At 40.0% G+C, this 15,265-nt stretch overlaps 1 protein-coding gene across 15 annotated transcripts in view; it reads right to left on the minus strand.

Annotated features, from left to right (window-relative positions):
• Nucleotides 1–14,506, minus strand: part of SCML2 (Scm polycomb group protein like 2) — a 98,079-nt gene extending 83,573 nt beyond the window's left edge. For 4 of the 15 annotated variants that reach the window (XM_041742045.1, XM_041742055.1, XM_041742054.1 and 1 more), the window contains exon 1: nucleotides 14,319–14,377. The gene's annotated coding sequence lies outside the window, so the exon portion shown is untranslated. Of the gene's footprint in view, nucleotides 1–9,887; nucleotides 9,934–14,318 lie in introns of all 15 variants that reach the window. The other 11 variants (XM_041742050.1, XM_041742048.1, XM_041742061.1 and 8 more) reach the window with 8 other exon arrangements.
• Nucleotides 14,507–15,265: the final 759 nt, after the last annotated feature.

Consider the following 15,265-nt stretch of genomic DNA (forward strand, 5'->3'; position numbering starts at 1 on the left):
CTCACCCGATTAAGCTGCTAACTTCAGCTCAGGTCATGACCCCAGAGTCCTGGGATCAAGCCCTGTGTTGGGGGGAGGGAATTCCTGCCCAGTAGGGAGTCTGCTTCTCCCTCTCCCTCTCTCCACTGTGCTTTTTCTCTCTCTCACATAAATAAATAAAATCTTTAAAGAGAGAGAAAGAAAGAGTGCAGGGGGTGGAGTGGTTAGGGAAGGACAGAGGAAGAATCTTGAGCAGGCTCCACCCCTAGTGTGGAGCATGATGTGGGGCTCATTCTGAATGACTCTGAGACCATGACGTGAGCCAAACACAAAAGTGGGATACTCAACCAACTGAGCCATGCAAATGTGTAAACTCTCATTCAATCTAGGCACTAGATGTAAAGTCAAGTGAATGCTTAAGCTTACTTTTATAAAAAAAAAATTTATTTATTTTAGAGAAAGACAGACTGTGAGCAGGGAGAGGGACAAAGGGACAGAGAGTGAGAGAATCCTCAAGCAGACTCCCCAATGAGTGCAAAGCCCAACATGGAGCTCAATTCCAGGACCCCAAGATCATGACCTGAGCCGAAATCAACAGTCTACCACTTAACAGACTAAGCCACTCAGGCACCCCTTAAGCTTACTTTTGAGCAAATAATAACTTCTGTATTAGAAAGTACTACTTACTTAAGCTATCTTAAACTTCAAAATGCCATGCATAGGATCCCTGGGTGGCCCAGCAGTTTAACGCCTGCCTTCAGCCCAGGGCATGATCGTGGGGTCCCAAAATCGAGTCCCACATCAGGCTCCCTGCATGGAGCCTGCTTCTCCCTTTGCCTGTGTCTCTGCCCCTCTCTCTCTGTGTGTCTCTCATGAATAAATAAATAACATCTTTTTTTAAAATGCCATGAATCATATAGCAAAATATTACATCCTCCTCCTTACAAAATACCCAAACTTTAAAGGAAAAAAATATAATTCCCTAATGGGAGAAGGGATAATTCCATGCCAAAGAAATAAAGCAAATACAAAAACTGCTTCTCTCAACAGATCTCAAACTATAATCCATTTAAACCAATCAACAGAATATTTTTTTGTTTCACTTGAACACATGACTTTACTTACAGACACTTATTTACTGACAAGTGAGCATAATCCCACGTGTCAGGAGCTTATGCCCATATGAATCAACAAGAAGGCAAGCTTCTGCCCTATGGAAGCTCCCCTGCAAGGTTCTCAGGCTGTGTCTTCACCCAACATTTACCACATATCAAGACACATCTTGTAAAATACAAGTTGTTTACCTACTCATCTCTTCTCACATATTAAGTGATTGAGAATATAGGCCACACATTATTCTTTCTTGTAGCTCACCCACAGCTAGCACAAAGACTTGCGCTTTAAAAAGTTCTCAAATGTTCACTGATAGTGACTAAAATTTTCACTATAAACATATAAATGTATAGGTTTGCATATGGTTAAATGAGTAAAAAGATTATTTAAGCATGGAGAGAAATACAGAACACTTAACAGGTTATTTTTTTTAAAGATTTTATTTATTTATTCATGAGAGACACACACACAGAGAGAGAGAGAGAGGCAGAGACACAGGCAGAGGGAGAAGCAGGCTCCAGGCAGGGAGCCTGACATGGGACTCGATCCCCAGTCTCCAGGATCAGGCCCTGGGCTGAAGGCGGCGCTAAACTGCTGAGCCACCCAGGCTGCCCTTAACAGGTTATAATAAGGTTTACCCAGGAAGATAAAGATGATAGTGTGTCCTAAAGGGAAGGGGGTGTGTTTTATGAATACATCTTGCATAATATTATCCTATTTGTATAAAATTGTATGCAAGTTTGCATAAAGTAATGCAAAAGTATTTCAGTGATCTTCCTTTTTTATCTCACAGGGTGGTGATATTTTAGGTGACCTTAATTTTCTTCCCTTTATTTTTATGCATTATATGAACATTTTACAACAGTATGAATTAAATAATAAAAGAAAGTGGGGCACCTAGGTGGCTCAGTCAGTATGACCCCAGGATCCTGGGATGGAGTCCCACATCAGGCTCCCCATGGGGAGTCTGCTTCTCCCTTTGCCTCTGTCTCTCATGAATTAAAAAAAAAAAAAAAGAAGCAGCTCTGTACTCAATGCTGGCCTATGGCATATGATTAACAAATTATATACATATTTTTTAAGATTTTATTTATTGGAGAGAGTGCAGAGAGAGAGAGCGTGTGCCCACAAGCATGCACAAGCACGGGGAGGGGCAAAGCGAAAAGGAGAAGCAGGCTCCCCACTTAGCAGGGATCTGATGTAGGTCTCGATCCCAGGACCCTGGGATCATGACCTGAGCCAAGGACAGACACTTAACCAAGTGAGCCATCCAGGTGTCCCACAAATTATATATTCTTAAACAACTTATGCTGCAATGGTTAGTGGTAGCTATATCAATTACATAGAAATATTTCGAATGCTTAAAACTATCACAAGTTACTTCATCTTGGTTTTCCCTTGCGTAAAGTAAGGCTAATACCACTTACACTTCATAGTGTCGTCATGAAAATTAAAATGAGATAGTGTAGGCAGAGCACCAAGCATAGTATCATAAATAAATGGAAGTTCAAAGACTGACTTCTATCCCACCTCATCTGTCCTAATTAAAATTGCCTGAGATGAGACGGTTTCAGCATTAACACTTAACATTAATTATGTTACAAAATGACACTATGATCCTTCTTTGATTCCTGAGCATTACTTAATTATTCTCTTCTGAAGTATAGACCAAAAAGGTGTTGTTTCAAGAAACAGAAACACTAAATTTAAGTCAATCTTAAATTAAGCAGTAATAAGCAAATAAATATATAAATACATGCTTTCTATAATGCCTAGACACGGGATCCCTGGGTGGCATAGCGGTTTGGCGCCTGCCTTTGGCCCAGGGCGCGATCCTGGAGACCCGGGATCGAATCCCACGTCGGGCTCCCGGTGCATGGAGCCTGCTTCTCCCTCTGCCTGTGTCTCTGCCTCTCTCTCTATCTCTCTGTGACTATCATAAATAAATAAAAATTAAAAAAAAAAAATAATGCCTAGACACATAATTACCAAAGAAAACAGCTACCATCTACTAACCAGCATTATCAGAAAACATACATTCTAGCTAAAGCCTAAAGAAACTTGATGTCACCCTGTGTTGGACAACTTTGAGGCCTAACTGTTCATGAATTTCCTTTAGGGGTTTTGAGTACTGAAAATAGCTTTTGGCCCTTTGTGAACCAAAATGGCCTTTGTGGACTCCTAGAAACTAGAATTGGTTATTATTTTTTTTACATGCTCATCATCCCCCCCCCCAAATTAGAAGACAGATAAGGGGGGAAAAATCACCTATAATCCTACCATCAAACAATACCTGCTGTTAACCATCTGGCATATATCCTTTCAAATGTTAAAAATCACATACGTAAATCCATATATAATACACATTTGAATCACTTTTAAATATACACTTTCCAAATTCCATATATCAATAATCTTTCAATAAAATTCTTCCCATATTATAACTCATAAAACCAACACATTTAGCAAAAATTAAAACTGGACAATATTAAATGCCTTTTAAAAGTTCATGCCTGGGCAGCCCAGGTGGCTCAGCGGTTTAGCGCCACCTTCAGCCCAGGGCGTGATCCTAGAGACCTGGGATCCAGTCCCACACTGGGCTCCCTGCATGGAGCCTGCTTCTCCCTCTGCCTGTGTCTCTGCCTCTCTCTCTCTCTCTCTCTCTCTCTCTCTCTCTCTGTGTGTGTGTGTGTCTCTTATGAATAAATAAATAAAATCTTTTTAAAAAATAAAAAATAAATTAAAAAACAAAAGTTCATGCCATAGGAAAAACTCACAAAAAAAACCCTCACTATTCTCAAGATTAGCACTTAAAACAGAGCTTTTGAAAAATTAGTGCTTATTTTGTAATCTAAAAAGGGATAAACACCAGGGCACCTGGGTGGCTCAGTAGGTTAAGCAACCAACCCTTTATTTTGGTTCTGTTCATGATTGCAGGGTGGTAAGATCCAGCCCTGTGTTGGGCTCTGCGCTGGGCATGGGTCCTGCTTGGGATTCTCTCTCCTGGCCCTCCCCACCCTTAAAAAAAAAAAAAAAAAAAAGGTACAAATAAAAATGTACCAGTTGGAAAATAAGAGTACTCAACCTGAATGGTTAATTTCTCTCTGGTCCATATAAGCTTCACTACAAGATAAAAATACATACAAATTCAATGGGAAAAATAAACACTTTCCTAGGACTGAGTACTAGGAGGAATATGTACAGATCCTGATGTAAAGGAATACTGGTTAATTTAACAAACTATCTTTGAGTATAATTTGAGAAAACATAAAAAGTTCTATTGTCCCTCTGAAAATGCCCCAGCTTTACACTGTAATTCACCTATGTCTTTTGTCACAATACAAAGGTAGAGATTATAGAAGTCAAAGGAATAGACCATGATCCACTGGTAAATACTACTAGCATCAATTCATAGTTGAATCCCCAGTGCCTCAAATAAAGATATGCTGTGCATCTAAGAACATATCTATAGGACTTACATACCAGATATGCAGATAGCACAGCTGCTGTCTTTCTGGAAAAAATTAAGAACCTAACATTCTTTTAGAAATAAAAACGTATCTTACACAGTCATCGTCTACACAGAAACAACAGAAAAGCTTAATTTTGCTCTCAATATAATTTGAACTGCTTCAGCACTTTTAAGAAAGACTCAAATAAGACTCCCAAAGTAATTCTCCACATCATATGAGAGAGAAAATTTGGGCAAGAAAAAAAATTAAACACTTTGTTTTGTTTTTGCCAGAATATAGAGAAGCTCCTTCACTGAATGCATATAAGAAGCAACTTCATGGTGTTAAAAAAAGTTTTTTTAATTTTTTTCATATATAAATCAGCCACGAGAAAAGTTAGTATGTTAAAACTATTTAATAAGTGTCTGACACTGACGTTTCCTTTACCAACATACCACAGTTACATGAAATCTAGCTACTGTATTTAGCAGACTTTGAACAAGCATTGATATTCTGGGATCTTTACAAAACCATTTGTTTGGAAGATTGTATCTTGTTATAGAATTAAGAGCTGATAAGAGATCAACAAATGCTTTGAAAATTCCTGCATTGTCTTCAGTCATTTTCTCAGTAGGATTAAACAATGATTAATAGTGAAATTATTAAACTTAAAATTCCCATTGATCTTACGTGATCCTGAGGAAAATTCTGGGTTTTTTTTTTCTTTTTTTGAGAAAAAGTTTTAAAGAACTATTTAGCAAGTTAATGGGTCTATAATTTGAAGATTACAAGGGCCTTTTCATAACTTGTTTCAGGTTGTTTTGCTTTTCCATTTTGTTTTGTTTTGAAGACAAGGTAATACACCTTGAGTCTCTAATTAGAGACCACTATCTGAAGGGTCAATTAGGGTAAACATTCTGACAAGGACAGGAACTTAACAAGTCTGACAAGAAAGAAATCTCCCAGGGCCCTTTTCAAATTTAGGCCATTGGTCAGAGGTTATAAAATGGATGGACTTATACAGAATCTCAACCTAAGAAGGTATAAAAAAAAAAAACAAAATACAGATGTTAAGCTGAAAAAGATAAATTTGTTCCCACATCAGCAGCAAAGTTTGCTGGTTATTTCCCAGACAGAAGTCCCATATGCAGAAATATGTCCAAACTTAAGCATTTATTATTAGACTTGTTTGCTGAACCTCTCATTTGGCAAATATTAAAATACACATTTTTTGAAGGAGTAAAGTGACCTTAAATTGAGACAACATCATATTTTTATCAGTGAGGAAAAGATTCTTTTTTTTTTAAGATTTTTTAATGTATTTATTCATGAGAGACACAGAGAGAGAGGCAGAGACATAGGCAGAGGGAGAAGCAGGCTCTCCGTAGGGAGCCTGATGTGGGACTTGATCCCAGGACTCCGGGACCACACCCTGAGCCAAAGGCAGGCACTCAAACACTGAGCCACCTGGGCATCCTGAAGAAAAGATTCTCTAATATATATTTACCAGACTAACCTCTTCCTGATGACTAAGATTTTGGTAATAAATATAACAACATTCAAAATACAAAGAGTTGCTGGGATACTTTACTTTTTGCAATCTTTCTTCTTTCCTCAGAAGTGCTTCCCAAAACCATAATTACCTCCCAGGCATCATACCCCGTTTCAGTGTTTCAGTGTTTTACACCCCTCATTCCAGGCTCCTCTTGTCTTTGAGCCTCAGGTTCTCTGGTTTGCCTTACCTCTCTTATCCCTCTCTACTTCTTCCTCCTTTCCTAGCCATTGATCTTCTGTAGTCACTCACTCTATTCCTCTAGATTCTAGTAATTTTAGAGTCTAGAATCTCATTCTAGTCTATCGTGATGCAACATCCCTCTGTGGATAACTCCTGTATCAGTATTTCTAGCCTCAATCTCCCTCCAAAATTTCTAGTATAGCCTATTGAATGTCAGTCTAAATGCCTCACAACCACTACAAAGACTACATATTTAGGGGCGCCTGGGTGGCTCAGTGATTGAGCATCTGCCTTTGGCTCAGGTAATGATCCAAGGGTCATGGGATCGAGTCCCACATCAGGCTCCCTGCAGGGAGCCTGCTTTTCCCTCTGCCTATGTCTCTGCCTCTCTCTGTGTGTCTCTCATGAATAAATAAAATCTTAAAAAGAAAGAAAGAAAGCACTCTTTTGCCTTCCAAAATAAGTGACTCTTCCTCTGCTTCCTTTTTTAATAGACATGACTAATACCCAATCTTTCTGAATTAGAAGTCATCTTTGATTCTCTTCTTCCTTTGTCCAGTTTCTTATCAATTACCAAGTTCTGCTGATTCCTGAAGATCAAAAAGCTGGCAGTAAAAGAAAAATAATTCAAACCTAAGTCTGTTAAGGCACCAAAAAGACAGTTTCAATACACTGTCCATAGAATGGATCCATGAGTGAGTCATAAGAAGATAAAAAATTATGGTCCCTAGGGTTTAATGACGGTAGGGATAAAATGGCAATAACAAATACTATGAGGTGTCACTTATTGAACTCTTGCTAAATATCTGGTATCCTACTAGGGTCTTTATATACATTTTTCTTATTTAAAGCCTATTACAAACCTGTAGGGTTGTTAGTTATTAATGTCCATTTGAAAGTTAAGAATATTGAGGCTCAAAGATCTGCACAAGATCACCAAGTTAGACTGGACATAGGTCCTTAAATTCTCAACCATTTTTGCTAAAATTTCTTCTATTGTGTTTGTGTACATGCTTTATCTCCCTTGGCAGAAATAAGCTTTTAGGGGCAGTACTGTGTCTGGTTCATCTTTGTATTCTCCAGTATCTATCCACAGTGTCTATCACATGTAGGGCCCCCCAAATGTTTGCTAAATGAGTAAATATAATCTGCTGTGCTACTGGCTACTTATACCTAAACCATATAGTCCCAGAACATTGTGGTTTTTAAAAAATGGGGGGGGGGGGCTGTTATTGTTCTTCCCTGTTCCTTCCTGCAATGTTTAATCTGCTATGGTTTAATTTACACAAGTCTAGGTCAATGGGCCAAGGAGAAAATTCGGTAAGATATGAGACAGTCCCCTACTCCCCACATCTATCCTCTCCCCAACATCTGATAAACCTTTAATTTTTTACTCTGAATTTGACTTCCAGGATGTTTGAAGTCTCAAAAAGACAGGCCCCAGTGTAAATTGGTCACTATTGTAAGTGGGTTTTTCAGGGAGAATAGGTAGGAATATATGCTGTACCAGAATTCAGTTTATACATTCCAATTACATTACAGTTGGAATTAAAACACATGCTTTAAACCAATATTCACACACACAAAAAGGAAAAGACACAGTCACTACACATAAAATAACTTGGTTGCATAAATATTTCATTATATTCCCTTTATTCCCTTGAGTATATCAATAGTATAAGAAATTTCAAGGCCAGGAGAGGTTCAAATATGCTTGTTGGTACTTTTAAAGAAAATGTTGGACTAAGTGATAAAGTTATACATACACATAATTCAGCAGAAAATACTACTGAAATAGGATAAGTAAAACTTTTCTTTTTTAGTCTATCTTGTTATAAAGACACTGTTTTCAAAACTGCGTAACAAACAAAAAAGCTCTTCTCTGCTGCCCAGTCAATATACAAGATGATGATAGGGAGGCCTGAGTTAACTGCATTAAGATAGCACCTTTAAGTTTTTCATTTTGACTTGAAAATAGTTTATTACTTTGGTTGTAAAAAGTATTTCACATTTATACCTAAATGCAAAAACTCATACTGATTTAAATGAAATACATTATAGCTATATATTTTCCTTCGACAAAGAGTAGCTGGCTCTTTTAACTTTCTCAACTTTTTTTTTTGTTTCTGGTAATGGTGATTATCCTAATACAGGACAGAAAAAGTGTATATATCCATCATATAGCCATATAAAACTTGTTGGAATTGGACATGATTCATTACTTAAAGATCTCACAAACACCTACTCAATTCATTCAAATAAATAAATTTCCCATTTTCTGATATCTCTATAAATCAGAAAAAAAGTCTGAATTATAATGTTGTAATTACCTTTAAAAATAAAATTCCATCTCTGAATTGTGAATATCAATATTAAGAATGAACATTTTTGGTAGTGAAGATTTATCAAGTCTAGCCTCCTGGAGGAAAGTTTCTAGAGGAGCAATTTTAATTATGCTTTAGTAAAGTCTACCCCCAAAAAGTTAGAAATTAATCTTTTTCTGTATCAAAACAACCCAAGAAGAAAATAACTATTTTTAAGAATTTTTAATTTACTTCAAAAATTATAGCTTACAAGTTGAAATAATTACTTACAATCTTAAAATAATTTATCTGAAAGCTATGCATTTACTTAAGTATGTTATGTCAGAAAACAGATAAATGAAAGACAAGTCAAGGGTTGCCAAAATCCCAGTTTATAGTTGTAAATTCCTAAGGTTTTAAAGCACAGCCACAGGCTAATTGCCCAAAGACCTGCTGCCCACCGACATTTGCGGAGGACTGAAGTTAATAGCAGGGCATGTCAATTTACTACAGGCAGCTCTCGGTGCGACATTTTGACAAAAGAACTGGGTCAGGTTACAGCCTGTTCCTATTATCACAGCAGTCTAGATTTATGGTTTCTAACACCAGCCCTACAAGAAATAATGGAAATGATGACAACAACAATCCCTGCTAGACAACAGACTACAGAAAAGCATGCAATAAACCAGTCTGAAGTGACCAGAAAACTAAACATCCCTGACAATACTTAAAATGTGAGGCAGGTGTCAGTAAATTATTCATTAAGTATTTCTGAAACCTCTCAAAATCTCAACTCAAGAAATTCTCAAATCAGAGTTTCTAATCTAAAACAAAGCAATATTTAAAAAAATAAAAAAATAAAAAATAGTAATAAAACAAAGCAATATTTAAAGGTACTTACCAGTATCGAGTACTGCATTTTAATTCTTTTAATAACTATCAAAGATAATGTGCTCATGAGACTCTACCAAGTTAATAAAAAATTAAGATAATACTGATCTTTATTTTTCAAATAACATTTATATTGAGAAATACTCCAAATAATACTTTAAATCTTTCAAATGAAAGAAAAAAAACAAGTTTCACAGTAAAAAGCATGTTTACAACTGTACAGAGAAGCAAGATAACAGAAAAAAACACATGTGATTCAACCACAGTTACCTTAAAACTACATATATGATCAAAATCTTAAATTACCTAAAAATGATGAAAGGTGAGAAAAGTGACCAAATGATAAAGAAAATAAGAACTCTTTCAATACACATATTGAATTTAAAGACTATGCCAAGGCTACAACGTACATACCAAGCAAACGAAGCTCTTTATGACTGGAATTCTGCACCAGTTAATCCTTATGAGAAACAGAGGTTGAGAAAAATTAAATATGTATTCGAAAGACAAGAAGCAAAGAGAGTCCCACCAACCTTTCCCTGAGAAAAGAAAGTATCCTAAAGGTATGCCCTAGAATTGCAATACATCTGTCCCTTCTGAAGTTTACAATAGCACATTACCACAAAAGGTGGGCACTTTCTTTCCGCTCTTACAACAATTTGCTCCTATAAACTTAGGAAGGGGCAGAGCCACAGCCATAAACACAGGTCACAAGTAGTACGTAGTCAAATGCTATCTTCAAATGTTTCCCAGCTCTTTACTCATAAAAAAGCTTATTTCTTTTGTTCCCCCTCTTTGGTTAAATAAGGAATTCATCTAGCTTAGTTAGGGAGATGAGTATAAAATTAAATTGAATAGTATCCTCATATAAACTGCTTAGCAGATTCTCAAATCTTTCACGTGTCATGCAATAAGACATCCTCATTTTTTATGTCAAAACCTTTCCACTATATGCCCAAAAAATGAAAAGTAGGGAAAAGGTTTAGGGATATATGTTTAGTAGAAACCATTCAGCATAAAAAAAAATCACTCATATTATTACTTCCAAGGTGGCCAACATTTACTTAAATTAGACAACATAAAGACAAAACAAGCAAAAATGCTTTACTTATGAAATGAAAAGCAACGAATATATATATACACACACACACATTCCAAATCTTAGTTTCTAAAATTTTTCTCAAGTTATCTGGCTTTAAAGAACCATCACCTCTGTTATCTTTTTAAAAATGAGATGTTATCACTATAGTAAAGGCATTTCCATACTTAGAGTAACCAGTGCCCAAACTAGTTAGAGCCTGGAACACTTACCACTAAATTATATCAGCCCATTCTAACATCAGATAAACAGCAGGTTTTTTTTCATCTATTTCCCTAAGACAAAAGGATCACAAATATTAAGACCCTAACCCAGGGAAGGGTGAACTTTTTCTTTCAAAATCATCAACATCTGCCATTTTCAAAATTTCCAGGTTTTTGGTTCCTGAAATTAACAATCACTTCAAATCCTAAGATATTTTGTAGTAATTTTCAGACATGAATAATGTTCTTAAAATTCTTAGGGGTGCCTGATTTGCTCACTCCAAGCTGCAAAACATCTCCTGGCAATGTCAGACCTATATTCACAACCACAGCCTCGACAGCTCTAACCCTGATGGCTGGCAGAGCTCATTTTGTTCATATCTTGCATATCCTAAAAACCAGGAATATGACTATGAGGAGACAAAGAAACTCCCAGAGAGGTGAACTGAAAGAGAAAATGACCTCAGATTTCCATTCACAGCTGGAATCAGAATAGAGCTGGCATAAAGGGGGAAAGGTGGAGCAGACAGGGTAACCTGGGGGGGAAAAAAAGACTAGAGGCGACTAATAACTCAAATAGTAGAGGATCCCTTGCATCCTCCAGTGTTAGTTACTAAAGTTACAACAATCATTTCTATTAACCCAAAGAGAGGGGCAATAAAATATTCAAGTGAAATTTTCCTCCTCCCTCCCTCTCTATCCATCGCCCCAAGAGCTCAAACTAAAATTGGGATTTGGATTTTCCTTAAATGGAACAAGGGATGTCATTTTCATTCAAAAGACTAGGTATTTACTCAGCCTTTTCAAGGCACTTTACTATCATCAATTATTTCTTGGTGAGGCAGCACAGGATTACCCTGACCATTTCAGTGATGCGGAAACAGACACCAACAGCAAAGGGAACGGGGGGCAGGAAGAGGGGAGATAGGAAGCATCTGGGAGGAACAGGCAGGCAGCTAAAAAGGAACAAACCCAAAAGAAAATGAGAGTCACATCTGGCTTATAGCTGGCCATCATAACCCTTGTTACTTTTGAGCTCAGAGATTCCTGAAACATTTTTTAAAAAGAAAGTGCTCTAAACTATCAGTTAATATTTAGTCACAAACTACACTACTTACTCAGTCTTAAAAGCAAAGTTATTTAGCATTAAAAAAGACTCCAGAGCACACTGTGATTTCAATTTATACCAATAATTCATTTTTCTTCCCAAGCCTAACCAGTATGTTTATCTGTTTGACTTAGAAAATAATCCCATAAAAATGTACAGCTTTATTTAATCATAAAGAGGCACAAAGTGCCACACAAGTCAGAAATAATTCAGTTACACCCAGAATTTTGTTTAGAGAATTATGACCAAAATTCCAAACTCCTTGAATTTGCCCTTGAAATAAAATAACTATTTGTTTTACATTCGTATTGATTTTCTTAGATATAACTTTGAAATTTCAGGAATAAACTACTGGTGTGCACACTTAAACACCCAGAAGCCAACACTCATAGCCTCTAAATAAATGCACCTTGAACTAAACTCCATACTACAGACAGCAGAGGCACTTAATGAATATGTATTGACTGAAACAAAAAGACTGACCTATCGCCTCATGAGAAAAACTGATACCACCTCTTTAAGACTGACTCCAATGATTTTTGTACATATCATGACATCATTAGCTTTAAAGCAACCTCACACATAAAGTAGTTCAGTTACATTAATCCTTTTTCCCAATTTCAAAACAAATCAGGTTCTCTAAAGGAAACAAGCATACATCCTTAAACTTATAAGGTTGTGATATATATGATACCCCTTCAAAAATTTCAAAGCTGTTTTAAATGTTTAACTTTTTGAAAGTATCTTTCAGACTTTTTTGAAGACTGTGGCTAAAACCACAGCCAAACAAATACAAAGCATCAGGTGAGTGCTCATAATTTCACTCCTTTCTCAAAATCCCAACTGGACTTTTTACTGAAAGCTTATTTTTGCATCCCTCTCATTAAATACACAAAACCACAGGCTGGAAAAAAAAAACACACAACACTCATCCTTTGGAAATACGTTCTTTAATGAGTAATTAAGAATGGCTAGAAAGGCAAAATTGTGATTACTGAAGAACATTCACAAGCACTGCTATTGAAAAGAATTAAATCAATCTATGAACTATTGTTATAATACAATTAACTTGTCATAGGAAGTTGTACTCCATAAACGTTATACATCTTATAATACTCTTTCCCCAAAACAGAAATATGAATAGCCCTGGAAGCATTAGAAATGCAGCAGCATCTGCAGTTGTTTTGATAAAACTATCTCTGACAAATTTGCAAACCATATGATCTTAAGTATTCACTTTCCGTGCCTTACTTTCCCCCTACGAACAGATCCATTCACTTTCCAGAGATATCCTAACGTCACCTTAACACTTAAATCATCAAAGCTAATCTAACTCTTCAAAATAAAAGCTAATTTCAACTTACAATCACACTTTGTAATGAATGACCAATGTTTCACAACCTTTAAAAACATCAATTAAGCGAGGATTTGTAAATACTGGCGCTGGCCAAACATTTGGGGGCCCAGGGAGGGGGCAAATTACAGACCGCAAAGCTATGTATAACCTCAAGGCTCAAAATCTATGACATTCGCCTGCTCGCTCTCCCTCTGGCGATTTACACGGGGATGCAGCACAACCACTAGTCAGGTGGAAAGAGCAAGAAGGCTGTCCCTTAAAGGCACCAATGGTCCTTAGACCAGGTCAAGCCGCGAGAGTACAGCGGCCGCCCTGCCGCTCCACCGGAGAGTTGGAGCCCCGCTCTCCACCGCCACCTCCAACACACACGCAAGGAGGGCAGCGCCCTCCAGCCCCAATTCCCCTCCAAGCGCGAGCCACCGGCGGCCCCCCATCACCCTCCCAGAGTCCCGGGGCGCAAGTCCGACGAGCACCTGGCAGCGGGACCGGAGCCCGCGCTAAGCCACAGGCGCATCCTTCCGGGCTAACGTTTCCCTCCCAAACTCCAAAAGTTATCTCAAAAGTCCACAGAAGGCAAAAGGGTGGGTTTCAGCCCAGACCACGCAAAGTCATCCCTGCCCCTCAGCCCCACCGCCTACCGGCGCTGCCCCGGGGCCGCAGATCGGCCCCCCCAGCCCAGCTCCACCCACAGCAAGAGGATGCTCAGGAGGGTGCTGTCCGCGCTTCGGGCCCGGGGGCCGCTCGAGAGCAACACGGCAACCAAACGCCGCGCGAGGGATGGGCCAGTGAACCGCGACGGGGCCCCGGGGAAAAGCGAGGGGCTGCGCAAAAGCAGCTGTGGGGCGTCGCGGGGGGCGCTAAGTGGGGCAGGGGAGCCCCGGCCTCCGGGAGGAGGCTGCCCAAGGTGGGCCACGGTCGAGCTAAGGCCGGACCCGGCGGGGCAGTTAAGGGGGCGTTACTCGCGCGGGACGCGCCGCGAAGGGCTCCCGGCCACCCGCCCGCCCGCGGACAACGACCAGAGGCCGGATGCCACGGCTCCGCCTCTCTCGTCCTCACGGGGCCCGGAGTCGCCACGTACCTCGGGTCTCGTCGGCCACAGGAGCGAAAATGTCACACGGGTCCCGCGAACTGGTACCGGTCTTCACACCGCCGCCGCCATGTTTGAGAAGCCGCGCGCGGAGCCGCGCATGCCCCGCAACCGCCACCGCCGCCCCGCCCCCGCCCCGGCCGGCCCGCGTGCCCTGCGGTTGCCGCAAGCACGCCCTACGACCGCGGCCGCGTGCGGGGCCCGGACTGGGGGCGCGGGCGGAAGGCGGCGCGAGCGGCGGCGGGGGCGAGACGCTGCGAGCCCAGGAAAGCCCTTGCTACTTTTCCTCCATCCTCCCCCCGCCGTCTGCGCCTCCCGCCAAAAAGAGGCCAGTCGCAGCCCGTGCACCCAAGACCGTGATGGGCGCCCCAAGGACACCCCGGGGTCCGCGTCAGGTTCCAGCGCGGGCACTCGCTCCCCTTGGCCATCGCCCTTGACTCTTGCTCACCAGCCACGCCGGCCACGCACCGAAAAGCCAGGCGCTTCCCTAGGAACTGAAGCAAGTTCGATGAACAAGGAAAATGCAACTCTTTATAAAAGCAGCTTGAGCAAAGCCACTCCTTCGCGGGTTGCAGCATATTCCTTGAAACAGTTCTGTTGGTTTTTTTCCCCCCGTGGCTTTTTGCCATGCATTCCCCTGCAGCCCCACATTCTGAATTTAGTTGTTCCTCTAAACCCAGGCTTAAACTAACGGTACTGGATTAACCTGGAGGGGGAAATAATTTGCCCCCTGGTTTGAGAGTGCTTGGGAACGTTCTGGAGAATGCATTTTGGGGTCTCTGCTTTATCCTCCTCGCCCGGGGGCAGGGGGGTTGTGCAGGTGGAGGTTGCACCCAGCCGAAGGGGGCAGTCGTAAAAGTAACCCCGAAAAAGGCCAGGACGCCCCTCGCACAAAATATAGCAAACAGAAAACCCGAGAAAAACATTTCATCCCTCGT

This window comes from Vulpes lagopus, chromosome X, assembly GCF_018345385.1.
Source record: "Vulpes lagopus strain Blue_001 chromosome X, ASM1834538v1, whole genome shotgun sequence".
Lineage (NCBI taxonomy): Eukaryota > Metazoa > Chordata > Mammalia > Carnivora > Canidae > Vulpes > Vulpes lagopus.